The following is a 16,209-nucleotide window of genomic DNA, read 5'->3' as shown; positions in this document are numbered from 1 at the left end:
TGTAGTTGCACGTACATGTAATCCACTGTAGTGAAGGCACTGAAACCTGTTGTATTTTCCACATTTCGATGGATCTCTCACAGGATTTAACACTTTTGGAATGCTCAGTAAATTATTATTGACTGCTTGATAATACCTCTTTGTTCCTGCCTTTCCCCAAGTCCTTCAACAGAAGTTTCTTCTAGCACTTTGCAGGTCAGTTGAGTGGAATATTTGGGTCCCCCACAGTAATGAGCTTGTGTGTTTTTGTCATTCTTTTTTCTTTTTTTGAAAAAACAATAGAGTCATTTAAGGAAGCAAAAAGGTCCCTGGATCAATCTTTTTATTTTACCTTTTATGGTGATAGGGTGAGGTGTGAGTATTTAGGGAGATGGTTGGTAGGATGGTGTTGTCTTAGGGTTGCAGGAGGGTCAGAAGGGTGACTGTAACTACTGATGATATCTTACAGTGGTGAAGGAGAAGATAAGTGAAAACAGAAGCAATTTGTTTAAACAAATTTTAGTAGGTATTAGTCTCTTAATTTGGCACTGACATATGACAGATTATTTCATTTAGATCTGTAGTTTGACAGGTATAATGAAGTACCCTTCATTAAATATTCTTCACATATACTCTTGTTTGCCTTTTTCTAGTTGCAAGAGTGGTGATTTCTACGTTTCGTTACAAAGTTTAGAAATATATAATTTGAATATATTGTCTGTTCTAGGTTCTTTGAGTCAAGAGTCAAGAAAAGGCAGGGTATTATGACTTCTGATTCGTATGATGTCTGGATATATTTAAGGGAGCAGTTCTCAAAGTGTGGCCTGGGATTATGGGATCAAAACTATTTTTTCTTTTCTTTTTTTTTTTTTTGGAGACAGGGTCTCACTCCGTCATCCAGGCTGGAGTGCAGTGGCGACATCTTGGCCCACTGCAACCTCTGCCTCCCAAGTTCAAGTGATTCTCGTGTCTCAACCTCCCGGAAACTATTTTCATGATAATACTGAGTTGTTACTTGCTTTTTTTAAAAAAAAAAAAAAAAAAACAAAAAACCGTGTTGGACATTTGTACCCATGGTGCAAGAGCAATGAGTAAACACTGTTGGCACCTTAGTACTTGCAGTTAAAAGCCAGTTTTGTTTGAGAATGTCCTTGATGAAGTACTAAAAATGATTAATTTTATTAAATCTTGATCCTTGCGTGCGTGCAATTGTAACATTCTGTGCAGCAAGATGGGAATGTGTGTAAAGTGCTTTTGCATATTGAGGTATGTTGGGTTTTGAGCAAAAGCACCTACGTGGTTAAGTTGTGAGCTCCACTAGCCACTTTTTTCATGGAAATTTCATTTTTACTTAAAAGAGGGTCTGACAAACCATGATTATTCAGACTTAGGTATTTGGCTGACATTTTTTAAAATCAATGAAGTGAGACTGTCACTTCAAGGAAAACAACTGACCATATTTGTTGGCAGAGAGAACATTTGGGCTTTCAAGCAAAAATTAAAATTTTTGGAAAACTTTTGTCTGTTAGTGTGAGCATGACAGCTTCCCAGTACTTAAAGACTTTCTGATGAGATTAATGGGTTTAACAACATGATTTTTTGAAATATGCCAACTTCTGGAAAATCTGCGTAACTCAGTGGACCAGTACTTTTTAGATGAGGAATGATGATTTATAACATCGTGCCTGGGTTAAAGATTCATTTAAAGTGAATAAACTAATGAATGTTAATGTGGCAGAGTAGGAAAAGTTCACTGATAAAATTTCAGATTCCATGTTGCATCTAATCTTATAAGAAAGAAATTACCACTGCTAACTGAAGTATGGTGGTTATTTTGAGGAAAAGCACCTGTGAGATTGAGTTGTGAACTGAACTAGCCACTTTTTAATAGAACTGTTTTGGTGTAATATCAAAGCACGAGATCCACAATGACCTCAGAAGGCTATTCAAACACTGCCTTTTCTAAGCTAAGTATGTTTGAGATTGGATTTTCTTCATATACTTGAACCAAAACAACATATTGGAACAAATTGAATGCAGAAACAGTTACGAGAATCTGTTTCCTATTAGATAGATATTAAAGAAATTGGCAAAAATGTAAAACACCACTTACTAATTATATATATATATATTTTTTTTTTAAATAAAAGAAGGCTATGTTGCTCAGGCTGGTATGAAACTCCTGGGCTCAAGTGGTCCTCCTGCCTCAGCCCCGCAAAGTGCTAGGATTACAGGCATGAGGAACCACGCTTGCCCTCACTCACTAATTTTTTTTTAAAGGAAAATAGTTTCTTTTTAAAAATGTATTATTTATATTAATAGGTACAGTTGGCCTTCCATATTTTCAGGTTCAGCTTCTGTGCATTCAACAACTGAAGATCAAAAAATACTTGTGGAAAAAAGCCAATAAAGTGATAGAACAGGCCGGGCGCTGTGGCTCATGCCTGTAATCACAGCACTTTGGGAGGCCAATGCGGGTGGATCACCTGAGGTCAGGAGTTCGAGACCAGCCTGGCCAACATGATGAAACCCTGTCTCTACTAAAAATACAAAAATTAGCTGGGCATGGTGGTGTGCGCCTGTAATCCCAGCTACTCAGGAGGCTGAGACAGGAGAATCCCTTGAACCCAGGAGGCGGAGGTTGCAGTGAGCCAAGATTGTGCCACTGCACTCTAGCCTGGGTGACAGAGTGAGACTGTGTCTCCAAAAAAAAAAAAAAAAAAAGATACAAATAATACAGTATAACAACAATTTATATAACATTTACATTGTATTAGATGATCATAAGTAATCTAGAGCCAGATGATTTAAAGTATAAAGGAGAATGTGCATAGGTTATATGCAAATACTACGCCATTTTATATAAGAGATGAGCATCTGTGGATTTTGGTATCCATGAAGTTCCTGGAACCAATACCCCCTAGACCCCCATGGATACTGAAGGCTTACTATTACAGTTTTTAATAAAAATAAAAAACAGGCCAGGTGTAGTGGCTCACATCTGTAATCCCAGCACTTTGGGAGGCCAAGGCAGGCTGATTGTTTGAGCCCAGGAATTCAAGACCAGCCTGGGCGACATGGCGAAACCTTGTCTCTGTTAAAAATAGAAAAAAATAGCCAGACATGGTAGTTTGCACCTGTGGTCCCAGCTACCTGGGAAGTTGAGGTGAGAGGATCACTTAAGCCCAGGAGGGCGAGGCTGCAGTGAGCCGTGATTGCGCCAGTGCACTTCAGCCAGGGCCAGAGTGAGACCTTGTCTCAAAAAAATAAATAAATAAAATAAAAGTAAATTGTAAAAAACTCTTTAGTTTTTCATTTCTATTATGTTAAATGTTAATAGCTATAACACATATAAACTAAACAGGTCATGAGACCAAAATGCTGAAGAATGGTGTTAATCGTGTTCTTACTTTGAACTACCGTTTTTGTTTTTCTATGCTAGCTAATTACTATGTGAATAATTAATCTCAATGAAGTTCTCTATTCTCTGTTGTAGCAGTGGCTGATTTAGGGCTCAATTATCTTTTGACCTGTTCTTCCTTCTCATATGATTGCATCTCGATTTTTAATTTTAGACTTAGTTTTCATTCTAAAATTAAAAATCTTTTTTTTTTCTTCTATGCCCACTGCTGTCAACCCAGTCAGGGCCCTTGTCACTTTATTCTTGAATTACTTCAGTACTCCATTTTTTTTCTCATGTGGTGTTTTTCAAACTTGAGTGTCGATTGGAATCCCAGGGTTAATTCGACTTTAATTTTATGAATATGATTTCATATAAGTTCCTTATGATAAAACTAGAGCAGATTTACAAATTAAATATAGACCATCAAATTAGCTACACATATTTAATAATGAGATTTTGTTAGAACCAAATAGTCAATGTTAGAGCCTATAGAATGACATAGCCTCAGGATCAGCTTTATAATAAATCAGTCTTTTTAATTTGGCTTGATAATACTAACAGAATGGCTATTTGCATAAATGTGTTTTATAAAATGGTGTTAACTTTTAGTCTTTGTTCAGGATAATGAGACCTACTAGTTAACCAGAATGGGGCCAGCAAGCAACTCTTGAATGCTAGTTTTAATGGCTGATCAAAATTCTGTAAAGCTGTGTTGATCACTGAGGCGTTGCGGATATACTGAATCTGCATTAAGTGGATATTTAATCTAATTATTTCTGGAATCTTTACCAGAAAACATGTTCTTACCTGGTTTGCTCCTGGGTTTGCTGTTGGTGAACTGCCATTGTTTGGTGGGATCTCTGTGTCCCATGGGCTTTGCCACACAGCTGGGGCTCTGAATGCTTCAGCTCACATTCCTTTGTGTGCCACCCTTGCCTTAACTCGCTTACCTGTATTGTTTTTTCTCCCATAGCACTCAACGTCATCTTACATGTAAACATTTTACTTTGTTGTTGTTGTTGTTGTTAGAGTCTTGCTCTGTTGCCCAGGCTGGTGCAGTGGCACATTGTTGGCTCACTGAAACCCCTGCTTCCCAGGCTCAAGTGATTCTCATGCCTCAGCCTCCTTAGTAGCTGGGACTACAGGTGTGCGCCACCACTCCTGGCTAATTTTTGTATTTTTGGTAGAGACGGGGTTTCACCATGTTGGCCAGGCTGGTCTTGAACTCCTGGTCTCAGGTCATCCACCTGCCTCAGCCTCCCAAAGTGCTGGGATCACAGGCATGAGCTACTGCGCCTGACACTTTGTTTTTGACTGTTTCTATCTAACTAGATTTTAAGCTGTATAAGGTCACAGATTTTTTGTCTGTTAATTGCTAATTTTTTTGTCTGTTAATTGCTAAGGACTGTTTCTATCCAACTAGATTTTAAGCTGTATAAGGTCACAGATTTTTTGTCTGTTAATTGCTAAGTCTTCAGTTTCTATTGTAGTCCCTGGCTTGTATTAGATGCTCAATAAATATTTGTTGACTTAATAAATGCATATTAACCCTTCTCCTTTTCTTTATTCAACTGCAAACTCAAATGCTCTTTTCTGAGTTTTGTGCTCTCACTGTGGGTAACGACCACAGTTTTTCTCTTCATTTTAAACACCACTAAACTGGCCCTGAATTGTATAGAATCCTTTTGATTTGTTGTTTGATCAGTACAAATTCAGTCAGTGGCACAGTTACTTCCCTTGATTCAGATTCTGTAGAAGCCTAAAAGTGTGTTATCTCTTCAAGTAGACATGTCATCATATAGGCTGCTATGGAGATCTTTTTTTTTCCTTTTAAATTGTTTGTGTAATGTTTTCTGTTTTAAAACAGTGGAATTACCAGCCTGGGCACTATAGTGAGACACTTTCTCTACAAAAAATAAATTTAAAAAAATTAGCTGAGTGTGGTGGAGTGCACCTGTATTCCCCAGCTACTCGAGAGGCCGAGGTGGAAAGATTGCCTGAGCCCAGGAATTTGAGGCTTCAGTGAGTTGCGATTGCATCACTGCACTCCAGCCTGGACGATAGAGTGAGACCTTGTCCCTTCCAAAAAAATTGAAAAAGTAGAATTATATTTGGGAGTTTTTTTCCTCAAATTCCTTTGAAGTTAAGATTTATAAAAGTATGGGAGGCCAAGCTGGGATTATCATTTGGGCTCAGATGTTCCAGGCTGCAGTGAGCTATGGTCGGGCCACTGAACTCCAGCCTGGGCAACAGAGTGAGCCCTGCCTCAAAATAATAATAAAAATAATAATAATGGTACAAGCTCTCTTAATTACTACCTGTTTGTTTGTTTTTTTTTTTTTTTTTTTTTTTTTTTTTTTTTTGGAGACAGAGTCTTGCTCTGTCACCCAGGCTGGAGTGCAGTGGCGCTGTCTAGGCTCACTGCAAGCTCTGCCTCCCAGGTTCACGCCATTCTCCTGCCTCCCAGGTTCACGCCATTCTCCTGCCTCAGCCTCCTGAGTAGCTGGGACTACAGGTGCCCGCCACCACGCCCGGCTAATTTTTTGTATTTTTAGTAGAGATGGGGTTTCACCATGTTAGCAAGGATAGTCTCGATCTCCTGACTTCGTGATCTGCCCACCTTGGGGCCTCCCAAAGTGCTGGGATTATAGGTGTGAGCCACCGTGCCTGGCCACTACCTGTTTTTTTTTAACCCTATGTTTTTAAATAATTCTAATCATCTATTCATATTTTTTGTTTTTCCTATTTAACATTTTATGTAACATTTTTAGATTTTAAAATTTGTTTCTCTTATCACTTCTAAAAGTGAATGTCATTTTTAAAAATGAATGCCTTTACGCTGGGTTGTTATGTAACCTAATTTGCTTTAACAAATAACTTTATTTTGGAATAATTATTTATTTATTTATTTATTTGCGACAGAGTCTCGCTCTGTCACCCTGGCTGGAGTGCAGAGGTGCGATCTCGGCTCACTGCAGCCTCCACCTCCTGGGTTCAAGCAATTCTCCTGCCTTAGCCTCCCAAGTAGCTGGGATTACAGGTGCTCGCCATCACGCCCAACTAATTTTTGTATTTTTAGTAGAGACTGGGTTTCACCATATTGGCCAGGCTGCTCTTGAACTCCTGACTTCCGTGATCCACCTGCCTCAGCCTCCCAAAGTGCTGGGATTACAAGCGTGAGCCACTGCACCTGGCCTATTTTGGAATAATTTTGGATTTATATAGCTATGGTATATTTGTTAAAACTAAGAAATCAGTATCAGTATGTTGTCATTAACTAAACTCAAGACTTTATTTGGATTTTGCCAGTTATTCCACTAATGTCTGTCTTTGGTTGGTTGGTTGGTTTCAGGATCCAATCCAAGATCCCACAGTTCATTTAGTTACCATGTCTCTTAAGTTTTTCTGATCTGTGGTTGTTCTCAGCATTTTCTTATTTTTCATGACCACTTAATCGTTTTAAGTGTATCGGTCAGATGTTTTGGAAGAATGTCCTTTGATTTCGGCTTATTGGATGTTTTCTTATCATTAGACTGAGGTTATGGATTGAGGTTTGGGGGAAGGATACCACAGAGTTGAAATCCCCATCTCATTTCATCACATCGGGGAGTACATAATGACAGCAGCTCATGTTAATGGTTATGGTTTTTTTTCACAGAAACATTACTGTTTCCCTTTCCAGACTCTTCTTTGGAAGTGAATCACTGAATCTAGCTCACGCTCAGGGGGAAGGAAATTGAATTCTACCTCCCAGAATGGGGACATACACTCATGTAGCAGTTGGAATTCTTGTTAGGAAGAGTTGTTCCTTCTCCTCCATTTGTTTATTTAATCACTTATTTATATCATATACTCATGAATAATTATTTTATTCTGTTATAATACTGTTATGATTTATTCTGCTGCTCAAATTATTCCAGCTTTGGCCACTGAGAGTTTCTTCTGTTTGCTTCCAGTCTTGGACCTATCCCTGTCCTTTCATCTTTGGAGCATTTCCCTTCTGCTACTGGCTTGCCTTGTAGTTTCCCTGTCCCAACCCTAGAATCAGCTGTTTCTGCAGATCCTGCTTCCTTGTGTTTATTGGAGGGTGGTATTTAGAAACAAAAGTCTTGGGTGCTGGGTATGCTTATTGCACCTGGGGTATCACTGCTTCCAGGCCCTCTGTTGGACAGACCCTGGAAATGCACGTATTTCAGCTAACCCACATGTGCATACATTACCTATGTTTCTGTATCTATCTGCATATATTTTAAAACACGTGAGTTCATATTGATATATCTGACTAATTCATCACCATCCCTTGCTTATTTGTAACTTCTTTCTGTGACATTGAGAAACTTGGCTCACATTATCTACACTTTATTTACTTATAAGTTTAACCCTAGTGTACATGTATTTTCAGAATCACAGACTGGTACCCTTATGAGAAACAAATTTAACCAGCTAGAGTACAGTGTAGATTGTTCAAAGTTCTGTAGATTAGCTCTCCCCGGCCTCCTGCTCCTTCCATGAGATTATCTCATAAAATTATAATACCGTTAGACTTGTTGTATAGTTTGCATTCTATCCTGAGATCCCCTGACATCCTGTTTTGTTTTTATTTGCATACAGTTTATCATTTTAAAAAAGTCTTTATATTGAGTTGTTAACTTTTTAATATAAATGTTCCTGGTATCACTCATCTGCCATTTATGTAGTTGATAGTCACTCCTTTTTTTTTTTTTTTTGAGATGGAGTCTTGCTCTGTCGCCTAGGCTGGAGTGCAGTGGCGCGATCTCAGCTCACTGCAACCTCCGCCTCCTAGGTTCAAGCGATTCTTCTGCCTCAGCCTCCTGAGTAGCTGGGATTAACAGGCATGCATCACCACGCCTGGCTAATTTTTGTATTTTTAGTAGAGGCGGGGTTTCACCTTGTTGGGCAGGCTGGTCTTGAACTCCTGACCTCATGATCCAACTGCCTCTGCCTCCCAAAGTGCTGGGATTACAGGCAGGAGCCACAGCGCCTGGCTGATAGCCACTACTTTTTTAATGCTGATATAGTGCTTACTATCTGCCAGGCACTGTCTATGCACCATAAATAAATTTACTTCTCATAAAGACTCTGAGGCTAGATAACTCTTGAATTAGCCTTTTTTCATGAGGAGAGTGAGGCACAAAGATGTACAGTAACTTGGCCAACTTCACACCCAGCTGCTAAGTGGGAGAACTCGGATCTGAACCCTGGGAGTGAGCTTTGGAGTCCAAACTCTTGCTTTTTGTTTAATACTGTGTATAGGACTTAGAATTAATACGACTAACTCTTCTCTCATTAGTTAGGTTATTATTTGAATTTGGTTTGAAATGGAGAGTGCTGCCACCCCAATTCTTTGCCCCATGTCTGTAACAGGCATTATTAATCATGACAGCACTCTCTCTGCTGAGCTAGAACATGGCCTGGCCTAAGGCCAAGAATTCTTATGGACACAACCCTAAAAGTTGTTGTTTGAGATGAACTCTCCTTGCCATCTCTGTTCTTGTCTGTTTGGAATCCTGATTCTGGTGCCCAGTACATGGCACTGTGTGCCTGTTTCTCCTGGATTCCTCTCTCATGGTCTTCCTTTTTACAGGGACAGGTTTTCTATATTCCCCCTCAGGCATAGGATCTGTTTCTCTTAAGTAATTAATTTTTATCACTTACCAATAGTTTAACATCTATATGTCTAAGTTCTCTTTATATTGTTTTTCTTATCCTTACCTACAAAATCTCATTTACCATTAATTTAAATTTCAGTATATTGAAACAATGGATTATAACTTTAAAAATAAATGAAATTGCCAAATGATACTAACACTGCCTTCAAAGCATTTAAACATACAAACAGGCACTATTGAAGACTGGAGAGTTATCAAAATTGGCAATTTTTTGGCAGTCTTGCTGTGAAGTAAACATTTTTAAAAGGAAGGACATTGAGAATATTGTAATCATATTACTTACATCTTGTTGGGTTTGGATTTGACCTTACTTAGGCTGGTATTCAGTTAAGAGTCCAAGTTGCCGCTATTAATTTAGTTGAGAAGGATAAATAGTACATGTAGTTTATTGTTTTCTTTAGACAAATAGAAACAGAAACATCTATTTGGCCAGACCAAATAGGTGGTCATTCCCTTGATTTAGCAAATCCTTGAGGTAGAATTTTTATTTTTTTCTTTTGAGATGGAATCTCGCTCTGTCGCCCAGGCTGGAGTGCAGTGGCACGATCTGGGCTCATTGCAAGCTCTGCCTCCTGGGCTCATGCCATTCTCCTGCCTCAGCCTCCCGAGTAGCTGGAACTACAGGTGCCCCCCACCACGCCTGGCTAATTTTTTGTGTTTTTAGTAGAGACGGGGTTTCACTGTGTTAGCCAGGATGATCTCAATCTCCTGACCTCGTGATCTGCCCATCTTGGCCTCCCAAAGTGCTGGGATTATTGGCGTGAGCCACTGCACCTCCCGGTAGAATTTTTAAAGAAGCATTTAAGGACTCTGACAATACCTATGGGACTTTTTTCAAATTATTCAGTTATTGGCAGCCGGGTAAGGAGGGACAGGAACGTCTGATTTAGGTAAAGACCTCTCACAAGTGGAGTAGGGGCGTATCTGGTAGAGAACAGTGCTGATTCCTTGGACTTGTGTGGCCCGGCCACCTGAGAGGTAGGTAGGAAGGTGTGTCTTGGCCATGTCCTGGGGCCTGTAAACCTGAGAGGATGGAGGAAGCTCTACCTTTTCTGACGATGCTGTTGGTGATAATGAAGTAGGCTATGAGAGCCCATCGTCCATTAATTCAGACGTTCCTGTACGGTTGGCCCTCTGTAAATGGGATTCCACATTTGTAGATTCAGCCAACTGTGGGTAAAAATATTTGAAAAGAAACAAAAGTGTGTGTACTGAACATGTACATATTTTTTCTTGCTGTTATTCCCTAAACATAATAGTTTAACAACTATTTATGTAGTATTTACATTGTATTAGGTATTTCGTAATCCAGAGACGGTTTTAAAGCAGGGGTCCCCAATCCCCAGGCCATGGAGTGGTACTCGTCTGTGGCCCATTAGGAACTGGGCTGTACAGCAGGAGGTGAGCTCTGCCTCCCGTCAGATCGGCAGCAGCATTAGATTCTCACAGGAGTGTGAACACTATTGTGAGCTGCACATGTGAGGGATCTAGGTTGCACACTCCTTAAAAGAATCTTTTTTTTTTTGAGATGGAGTCTCGTCTCACTCTGTTGCCTAGGCTGGAGTACAGTGGTATGATCCTGGCTCACCTCAACCTCTGCCTCCCGGGTTCAAGTGATTCTCCTGCCTCAGCTTCCCGAGTAGCTGGGATTACAGGCGCCTGCCTCCACACCCAGCTAATTTTTGTATTTTTAGTAGAGACAGGGTTTCACCATGTTGGCCAGACTGGTTTCCAACTCCTGACCTCAAGTGATCTGCCCGCCTTGGCCTCCCAAAGTGTTGGGATTACAGGTATAAGCCACCATGCCCGGCCATCCTTATGAGAATCTAACTAATGCCTGATGATCTGAGGTGGAACAGTTTCATCCTGAAGCCATGTACCCTCTCCCCTCTTTGTGGAAAAACTGTCTTCCACAAAACCAGTCCCTGGTGCCAAAAAAGTTGAAGACTGCTGGTTTAAAGTATATGGGAGAATGTGTATAGGTTATGTAATAGTGTACCATTTTATATCAGGGGCGTGAGCCTTTGTGGATTTTGGTATCTGTTGGGGGTCCTGGAACTAATCCTCCGTGGATATGGAGGAACAACTGTGTATATGGTCTCAGTAATAAATATGTATCTCAGATACCCTCTGTATTAAGAAAAAAAGAAAAAAGATGGGGGGAATTTCTGGACTCGTATAACTGAATAGTTCCAAAATTTGTTTGGGAAGGTCTGACTGACTTAGGGCTTAGGTCATGAGACTATAGTTCTTTCTTGGCTTTGACTTTTGTTTTTTGTGGTTGTTGACTCTGTTCTTTGTAGGCTCTTCTCAATGGTTGCAAGATGGCTTCCAACAAGTCCTTGGGCAAACATTTTTCCAGGTTTAGACCTAAGGGGAGAAGAGTGAGCATTCTTGTCCTAGCATTGCAGGAAACCTGAGATTTTCACTGTGACTGCACTGATTGTGGCCATGTATCTAACCCTGTAGTGGTCACTATGTCTGGGGAGATGTACCTTGGTCAGGCCAGGGTCACAAGCAGCTTGAGTCAGCTTCCTCCAGTGTACTTGGTAGTTCTCAGAGAAGAGTTGGTGTGAAGTTCCCAAGAGAAGGGTGAATTGACCCTCGGTGGCAAAAACAACATAGCATGTACTCTAGTGGGATAAAGTAAGATGGTAAGGCATGGTGTTCAGGGTATTTCTGAGTTTGGTTTGATTCACAAAATAGATTGTGAACACTGTAATTGCCCTTAATTTTAGTTAACCTATGTAAATGTAAATCTGTGAGATGTCACTACATTCTACTAAAGCTTTGATGGGCTCCTGCCATATTCTGGTTTGGCTTTTGTATTAAAGAGCCATTGTTGTTTTGGTTTCACTGTGTACAGGTAGACTTTTGTTTTAATGAATAGAGGTATAATCTGTTTGGATGGGAAAAGCTGCTTTTGTATTCTGGATAAAGTTCATACTAGTGGGATTTCACCTATGAAACTAAACAAATCTTTGAGAAATTATTTACACAGTGTCCATTCAGTAGAAGTCGTTTAAATAAAGACTTCTGCCAATATATGAATATTTAGAGCTGTATTTTATTATTTTACTTTTTTTGAGACAGGGTCTCGCTCTGTCACCTAGGCTGGAGTGCAGTGGTGTGAAGACCGTTCACTGCAGTCTCCACCTCACAGCCTCAAGAGATCCTCCCACCTCAGCGTCCTGAGTAGTTGGGACCACAGGTGTGCGCCACTACACCTGGCTTGCTTGCTTATTTATTGATTTGAGATGGGAGTCTCACTATGTTGCCTAGGCTGGTCTTGAACTCCTGGGCTCAAACAATCCTCCAACCTTGGCCTCCCAAAATGCTTCGTTTACAGGCTTGAACCACTGTACGTGGCCTTGAATCTGTGTTTTAATACTATGCTTACTTGGCTGTGGTGTTGTGAAAAGATCACTGAAAATGGAGTCAGAGGCCTGATTTGAGCCTGTCGTTTGTTGTGGGGGAAGGAGGTCAGGGGAGCTAACATCGAAAGGCTCACTGTATGCCAGGCGCAGAACCAAGTGTGTTTGCATGTATATTTCGTTTTTGTTGCCAGACTTTGAGGTAGGTTTTATGGATAAGGTCTTTAAGGCAATATCAGCTTCCTTTTTAAGAAGAAATTCCAGAAACTGAGTTTTAGGCTCAAGATCTCTTACTGGTAGGGACAACTGAACCACAGGGTCCTAACTGACCCTGTGATTTATCTGCTTTTGGGGGGGTTTCTTGATAATAGGTGCACTTTACCTCACTTTTTGGCTCAAGCATGGATAGGCCACCCTTCCTTTTCATACCTGTAGCTAAACTTTACAAATGATATGCTGATAAGATACAAGCTACTCGTTATTCATGTGGGTTAATAGACCTGTTTGTTTGCTTGTTTTTAAGTCTATAGCTGCCCCACCCCCAATCTACAATTTCACCTTCTAAGGTTTTAGTTACTCAGTCAAACCGCAGTCTGAAAATGTTATTTTGAGAGAAGACTCTAGCTACATAACTTTTGTAACAATATATTGTTATAATTGTTCATTTTACCATTAGTTATTGCTGTCAATCTCTTACTGTGCCTTATTTATAAATTAAACTTCATGGATGTGTACCGTATAGGAAAAAACATGGTATATTTAGAGTTTAGTACTATCTGCAGCTTTAGGCATCCGCTGTGGGGTTGGCGGGGGGGCGGTCTTGGGAGATAAGTGGGGACTACTGTACAATTATCAGGCGCACACAAGCTCTGGGATTTTACAAATGAGTAAAAGTGGTTCTTGCTATTGAAGCCCTTACAGTGGGAGTACAGTGAAATACATTAAAATGTGATTTTAATATGTTGTAAATGCTATGATGGTGGGAGTTTGTTTTGTATAAAACATCCTTTTAATTGGTACTTTAAATTTTAATATCCTTTCACAGATCTACCTATTTAGTCTTACAGTTTCAAAGAACTATCTGGACACTGTAGGTTTGTCATGATATACTTTATTAGGTATGTTATTAATGGTAGAAACAGCATGGAAAGTCTTCCAGAATATTAGACAAGGACAGTTCTAGTACTAAAACATAAAATGCTAACTAATGTCTTCACCAAGACATAAAATATATATCTTAAAAGATAAATTGTAGGCCGGGCGCAGTGGCTCACACCTGTAATCCCAGCACTTTGGGAGGCTGAGGCAGGTGGATCACAAGGTCAGGAGATTGAGACCATTCTGGCTAACACGGTGAAACCCTGTCTCTACTAAAAATACAAAAAATTAGCCGGGCGTGGTGGCGGGCACCGGTAGTCCCACCTACTTGGGAGGCTGAGGCAGGAGAATGGCGTGAACCTGGGAGGCAGAGCTTGCAGTGAGCCGAGATTGCACCACCGCACTCCAGCTTGGGGGACAGAGTGAGACTCCATCTCAAAAAGAAAAAAAAAATTGTAATAACACCCACATTATACATCAGTGAAAACTAAACACATTAATACCCTAGGCCTTATTGCACAGGGGTGCTACCTCCAAGGAGAAATTTGTCTAGGCAGCAGATGGACTAGAGGTAATTAGCCTATGAGCGAATGAGGCTACAGATCATTCCTTTTTATCTGATTCCTTTTCTTTCTAGTTCCTAGGCACTTAGCAGTGCTAAGTGGTCTTAAGTAATTTGCATAGAATTAGTTAAGTTCATCTGTTAACTAACTAGCAGATAGGAAGAAAACTATTGTCATGAAATTATTTAAAAAAAATAATGCTCCCGTTTCTTCCCATCTTTGATGTCCTTTGGTCCCACCTCACTGCCTTTCTAACACCATTTTCTGCTTTACCTCAAAGCTGAGGTTATCTTGAGTTTAGCCTTCTCAATCCGAGTGACTGTCAGCTTTACTCCACTTTAGCAACTCGCAGGCAAGGCCACACTTGGAAACTTTTCACTTGGAATAGTTCTATCTTGGTGATTTCATCAGCCTTCTTTATGTCAAATATACTCAAATTCCTGCCCATTCTTATCTCTTCATTCCCTTCAGGTCCTCAGTCCTTTTAATTTGTGGCTTTCACTCTCCAGGTCCATTCTTGTTAAATGTCTGCCAGCCAGACTTCAGTTGCCCCCTGTCCAGCTTTCTCTTGCTGAGACCTAAGATTTCTTTAGGTTCTTTCTTTGCCTTTTGAAATCCAGCTCAGCTTTTTAAGATTGAGTTCCTTGTTACCTTTCCTGCCATCCTTCTGCAGTTCCTAATATTCTTTTCTTTCTCCCAAAGTGCTTTTGTATAAACAGTCAGCCTTCCATATCCATGAGTTCCAAATCCATGGATCCTGAATTCATGGATTCAACCAGCTGCAGATAAAAAATATTCAGAAAATAATAAAAGATGGTTGCATCTGTATTGAACATGTCTGTACGGTTTTCCTTGTCATTATTTTCTAAACAATACAGTATATAACAACTGTTTACATGGCATTTACATTGTATTAGGGATTATAAGTAATCTAGAGGTGATTTAAAGTATATGGGAGTCTCTCATATCCCAGGAAGCCAAGTAAAAAAAAAAAGTATATGGGAGGCTATGCATAGGTGATACGCAAATATTACACCACTTTATATCAGGGACTTTTGAGCATCTGTGGATTTTGGTATCCGAGGGGTGTCCTGGAACCAATTCCCCAGGGATACTGAAGTATGTCTGTCTATCTCATACTATATTTTTCCTTCTATCTTAGGTAGAATATCAGCTCCATAGGGGCAAGGATTTAATAATATTTGTATATTCATTTTATTCAAGTTCGTATACACTGCTTGGGTCATAATATTTATTACATGCTTGAGAAAATGAATTTCTTCGCCCCTTTATTACAGCTCTGAGTAAACAGCCACCTGCTTTCTCTGTCATCTGTTGGTGGTTGAGTATTTCTGTAGAAAGTTACCCATTGGCCTCAGGACTGTTACTCTAAATCTTCTTAGGCAGTTTTCTCTGTGCATGAAGTTTTTATGTAAACAAATAGATGAAGCCTGCCCTACTCATTTATTTGTTCAAGCCAGAAAGTCACCTTCTTCTTCACTTTCCATATTTAAATCATCATTTGGTAGAATTTTGGCCTAAGCAACTCTTGAATTCATGTACTTTTCCCTGTCATCGCCAGTGTGGTGTAGAAGCCTCTGTCAACCCCTTGTCAGGATGCTGTGCTGCAGCAGCATCTAACCTGGTTGCAGTTACTTGTTTACTCCCACACCGCACACCCTTTTACTTAAAACACTAAAAGTGGCTTCCCATTGTTCTTAAGATAAAGCACAAATTGTTATTATGGCCTGTAAAGCTTTGCATAGCCTGACAGAGAATGTCCTGCTAATAATTTGAAGGTACAGTATGATTTTAATACTTTAGGAGAAAATGTTCTAGGAAAAGACGCTTGTTTAGATTTAAGGTGAGGACTCTGCAGTATAAATTAGACATCTGGTGAACTATAAGCTGTCCCCGCATTTAAACATAATTGGTTCTGAGAGCCTGCAACTAAAGATAAGGCAGAAGAATTTACTTTGCATTTCCTGCATTCCTCTTTTCGCTTGATAGCAGAAACCCCTCATGTTAATAAAGGTGGCACAAGAGGCAAAAATACAGACTTTATCACAGTGTTTAAGGAGAGGTGCATGGTTAAGTGTGTG

This window comes from Nomascus leucogenys, chromosome 13 (genome assembly GCF_006542625.1).
Source record: "Nomascus leucogenys isolate Asia chromosome 13, Asia_NLE_v1, whole genome shotgun sequence".
NCBI lineage: Eukaryota > Metazoa > Chordata > Mammalia > Primates > Hylobatidae > Nomascus > Nomascus leucogenys.
The sequence above is the reverse complement of the archived record's forward strand: the minus strand, read 5'-3'. Positions refer to the sequence as shown.